Source organism: Gossypium hirsutum, chromosome D09 (assembly GCF_007990345.1).
Source record: "Gossypium hirsutum isolate 1008001.06 chromosome D09, Gossypium_hirsutum_v2.1, whole genome shotgun sequence".
Classification (NCBI taxonomy): domain Eukaryota; kingdom Viridiplantae; phylum Streptophyta; class Magnoliopsida; order Malvales; family Malvaceae; genus Gossypium; species Gossypium hirsutum.
The window spans coordinates 25,407,933-25,413,932 of NC_053445.1; positions in this window are offsets into that span (position 1 = coordinate 25,407,933).

The following is a 6,000-nucleotide window of genomic DNA, read 5'->3' on the forward strand; positions in this document are numbered from 1 at the left end:
ATTAGTTTAAAGGTGTTAATTGCTTAATGAATTATAATTGAAAGAGCTTATTGAGTAAATTAGCCATCCTAAAGATAGTGGGGCGGTTGGATGCTTAATTTCTTTTAATTATAATGTTTTATATGTTATTTACTTAATAAAATAAAATAAAAGGTTAATAAAATAAAGAAAGCAAAATGTTTTCTTCCCCATTTGTTTTTCACCACCGAAAGTTGCCATGGAAAAAGAATGGGACAAGCTTCAAGCTTTGGCCTTGCTTTGGATGGTGCATGTAAGTTCGTTTTAGCCCCGTTTTCTTTTAATTTTTATGTTTTTGAGATCATTGCAACTAGGTCCAGCTAGCCTGTACCTTCGATTTTGAAAGTGTTAAAGATTTTGAATGTTTCCATTGATGAAACTTGTGATTTTAGATGTTAAATGATTAATTTGAAATATTAGTTGTTATTTAAAAGTATTTTATTAAGTGATTTTTGATGAATTTTTTAATTAGTGACTAAGTTGTTAAATAGTAAAAGTACAAGGATTTGATGTGAAATTGTTGAATTAATGAGCTGTTTTGGATGCTATAAGTATTTGGATAGGCTCAATTTTGGGTAATAATGGTTAATTTGCATGTTTTAGGCTTAGGGACTAAATTGAATAAAAGTAAAACTTTAAGGGAAATTTTATAAAAATTTCAAAAATGACTAAACTGCATAAAGTATATTTTTTACTATTTAATTTGATAGATTGAATGAAATTATTAATTTATATCAAGATCGGGTGAAAAATCGAATAGATAAAAAATTACCAAAATACCCCTATACTTTGACATTTCTGCAATTTAGCCAAGTAAGTTTGTATGAGCTATAAACACTTAGTTGTGAGTTAAATTGACTATTTAATATGCTATTCTATTGTACATGAATTTAGGGTTGACCAAAACTCGATTCGACTCGAAAAAATCGAAAAAAAAATTGAATTTCGAGTTAAACGAATCGAGTTATTCGAATTAATCGAGTTATTCGAATCAACTCGAATTTGTTTTTCGAATTTCGAGTTCGAATCGAGTTGAGTTTTCGAATTCGAATAACTCGAATAATTCGAATAGTTCGAATATCAAAATATAATATTTTACATTTTTACCCCAAACTCCCAAATCTTTTTACCTTTCCCTCAAAACTTTTACTCCTTCCCACTTTTCCCCCAAAACTTTTATTCCCCTCCCCTCCCAACCCCCCAATCTACCCAAAATCCATTTCCCACCAAAATTTTACTCTCCCATTTATTTTTTCTCAAATTTTACTCCCAAAAACCCTCAAAACCTTTTATTTTCCCCCAAAATTTTTACTTCCTCCCACTTTTCCCCTAAAACTTTTATTCCCTTCCCATCCCACCTCCCATCTATCCCAAACCCTTCCCCCTCCAATTTTTTTTTTTAATATTTTCCTTCCATCTATTTACTTTCCCTCAAACTTTTATTCTCCAAAACTTTTTATTTTTCCCCTAAACTTTTACTTCTCACCTTTTACTCTCAAATAAAAAATCAAAATTATCCAAAAAAAATAACTAAACATAAATAGTAATAATTTTATTTATATCTACTATTTATATTATTAAATTAAATTTCACATTTTATATTATTTATATTATTAAATTGTTTAGTCATATTGAATATTTATATTAAAATTAAATTATTAATTATGCCATAAAATATTCGTGTTAAAATTTTATATTGGTATCAATTTCACATTTTATTTTTAAAATAACTTTTATTAAAAATCATATTTTTACATTTAATATATTTTTTAATTCTAAAATACATAGTGACAAGAATCTGAAGATAATTGAAACAACTAAGCAAGCAAAGAAGCTAATCAATATATAAAAAATTAATAAATAAATTATGAAGTGATGAAATTAATAAAAATTTTGATTAAGGTGGACAAATTTTATTACGATGGGTGACAATGGTTACAAGGACCCAAAATTATTTTTTAAAATTTAACTCGAACAAATATATTCGATTCGATTCAATTCGAATTCCATCTCACTCGACTCGATTCGAGAAAACTTCAAATAAAGTTAGGATGATAAAATGAGATTCGAAAACTCGATTAACTTGAAAATTTTCGATTCGATTCTATTCGATTCGATCGAATGCTCACCCCTACATGAATTAATATATAGATGTGATTATGCAATTTATTATGTCATGAAACGATAGAAATTCAACGACATACGACGACTATCGAGCCTCGTTTGAACCTTAAGAATTCATAGGATACAAATGACATGTCATTAGGGTTTACATGATTCGGGTGCTAGTCTTGATTGTCTTACTGGTGGCTGAGGTCCGGCATGTGTTGCGGATACTCTACAGCTCGTGTGAGCAGCATCGTGTAGCTACGTTCCGATCCACAGCTCATGTGAGCAGACCCATTTTCACAGCTCATGTGAACATACTTATTCACAGCTCGTGTGAGCATATATGTACATGAATTGATGGGTTACGATTATATGAATTAGCACACTTTGTGTGAGCTATCCCGGGTATCCAACGATATTCTATTCGGTTCAACGGGCATGAATTGGAAAGGAAATGGTAAATGTTCAATATAAGCAAATACAGGTATACATGAAATACATTGAAATGATGAGATACATGGAAACCATGTTATGTTATGAAGGATGTTATATTCAAATTGAATCATATTCAAGTATAATGGTTATCCATGTTGAATTCATGTGAAATATGTTCAAGTATGCTAACATGTGTTGTTGTTTGATGCTTAGGCATGTGCCAAGCTATTGGTTGGATTGTATTATGTTTACTTATAAGTTATGCATTGAAATGGTAAGTGTCAAAATGAAAATAAGCTTGTGTTCATGAAAGAGTGGTAATATTTAAATTATGTAATTTCTTATGAAATGGTTTATCATGTGGTTAATTCCAAAAGAGCTATGTTTAAATGCACTAGCTTGTGGCTATGGTTGATGATATGCTTATGTCTTGTGTGTTATGCATATAAAACGAGTGTGGAAAGGTAATGAAATTGTAAGTCCATACTTGAAGTGTAAATTGATGAAAAAGGGAATGATGAGTTGAATTGATGTTGTTGTTTAAGCTAAAGAAAGTAAATGCAATAGAAAGTAATGAAATGCAAATGAAAATAAGAAAATTTGAAAGGGTTTAAAGTTTTATAAAATCCTAGTTAGGGATGATATGTATATGTGATGCTGTGGTTTTATTCACTTTGTGAGTTGTTGATTATGGTTTCATGAATCTTGCTGTATTGGTATAGGATTATTCTTGATATGTATAAATTTCATATTTGAAATGAATTGATATGACTAAAGTATATGAGCTTACTAAGCATGCATTGCTTACGTAGTTGTTTTTCTTTTACTTTTTAGATTATTGGAAGCTCGATCGAGTTGGAAGCTAGTCGGAGATCTATCACACTATCCATCGATTATATCAATAGATTTTGATGTCTTGGTTAATGTTATAATGGCATGTATAGGTGGACTTATGGTTGATGATTAGTTGAATGTTGGTTGATGAGTTTGGCATGTATAGGTCATTTTGGGTGATGAAGCCTTGGTAAATTTGGTGCCTTGTTGATATGTGTTAATTTGATAATGTGTTAAAACATGTTTGAATTGCCAAAGTGATATATAATGAATTGACTTCAAGATGGTCAAGATATGGTATGCTTTGGTAAGGTTTTGAATAGATGTGCATAATTGAAATACGGTTTTTATACATGTTGATTGTTGGAACCATCTAAATACGGTTAGATTAGTGTAATTTAGATGGCCTTGATGGTTGGAGTGGAAATGGTCATTTGAAGTTGTGTTTTGAATAACCAAATCGGTATGTTTGAATGTGATTTTGGCATGTGGTCAATTATGGTATAACTTGGTATGGAATTAAACTATATATATATGGATAAGTTATGGTCAAATATGTATAAGTTAGATACATGTATATTTGGGATGCATGAAAACTATAGTTCAAATGATAAGTTCTAATGACAAGGTATAAGTTAAGCATGACATGTTTTAAAATGGTAGCAAGGTGATCAATTATGCATATGTGTTGTTAAGTTGAGTGCTTGCTTTGAGGTGCCTTTTGAGCATATTGGTTGTATGGATAAATACCATATTGATCTAGCTTTATTATGCATGTTTTACGTATATTTTTGAATGCTTGAAATAGGTACAAGGGTTTGTATGTATAAGCATGTTTTAGGTGAAAGAAATGGCTTGAAAATTGCCTATTTCTTGTCCACACGGCCTAAGACATGGGTGTGTGTCTCAGCCGTGTGTGACACACGACCATGTGACACGGTCGTGTGTCCCTTATAGGTTTTTAAAGGTTGCATTTCGAGAATTACACGGCCTGGCATATAGGCGTGTGGCTTGGCCGTGTAAACCAAGTCAGAGAGTTATAGGGGCACAGACACGGGCTAGAACACGGCCATGTATCCCTACTTTGAGTCCCTATACGGCCTAAGACATGGGCATGTGTCTCAGCCGTGTGAGACCGTGTGGCCCTTGTAGTATAAATTTTTGTATCTTTTGCTATGAAGTTCTAAATGTTTTCGATTTGATCCCGAATCATTTCTAAAGTGTTTCTAAGGCTTTAAGGGCTCAAAAAAGGGACGCTATGCATGTGTTTAAATGGAATATGATGTGTTTTATAAATGATTGTAAACGAATGTTTTAAGTTAAATTTTTTTTGGTAATGCTCTATAACCCTATTCTGGCGACGGATACGGGTTAAGGGTGTTACATTTTGTGGTATCAGAGCTACGATTTAGTCAATTCTCGGATTGAGCGTAACATGTATGAAGTCTAGAAATACATGTCATTATATATCCTATGATAGTGTGATATCTCTTGACTTTGATGAGATTTGGTTTACTTATAAACATAGATGTTTCCAATCGAGCTAATTCCGATAATGTTGGAAGCGATATTCATGGGCATAAGTAAAAAGTTACTTATGATGAGTCAGAACTCATAAAGGTAAGAGAAAAAGTTCATAATGTTATGTTATTAATGAATGTTAGGTTATGTGTATATACGATAGTCAAATTTAGAGGCTTTACGATCTCCTCCCCCTCACCCTCAAAATCTTATACAACAAAATTCATAAGATTTATGTTGATTAAGCCCACAAGTATGAAATCGAAAAGTTCAGTGGCTTAATGAATAATAATGCGTTTAGAGCCGAGGATGGGTTAGCAAATAAAGAGAGTTCTAGAAGGGATATTAGATTTTTCTGAAGATCATTCGGGGTATGTAATGTCACTGTTAAAGAAGAGGTTATTCATAGGTAATCGACTTATTCAGGTATGGTATCTAAAGAACAGATTAACCAGAATTTCTTCTGAATTGATTTCTTTAATGAAACGAAATAATGTGAGATCATCGATGACTTTAGTAGTTAGTGGAATAGTGTTTGAACTGCAAAAATATCTGAATGCAACGGTTATAGTCGAGTATCTTACGACGATCTCTTTTGGGTATTCCCTATGTTCATTTATTCTCAGAGGTATATGTAATTGTTCATCTTCAGATGTGATTCTTGTCATAAAAGAATGCCAACCAACTATAATGTTAGACGAGAGTATTGTTAGGTTAGGTATTCTATATGTTCATTTATTCTCAGAGGTATATGTAATTGTTTATTTGTAACTCGCTAGCGGTCAATGCCTAGATTACTTTGATATCTTCCCAACATTCCAACTGCAAATGCAACGTCAGGTCTTGAACAGACTTGAGCATACATCAGTCTTCCAACAACAAAAGCATATGAAATGCTTTTCATTTGCTCCTTCTCAAATTCGTTCTTCGAGTACTGGTTTAAATTGAACTTATCACCTTTCACGGTAGGAGCAACACTTGGTGAACAATCTTTCATCCAAAATCATTCTAAAACTTTGTTGATATAGGTTTTTTGAGATAGACCTAAGATAACGTGATGTCTATCACGATGAATCTTAATGC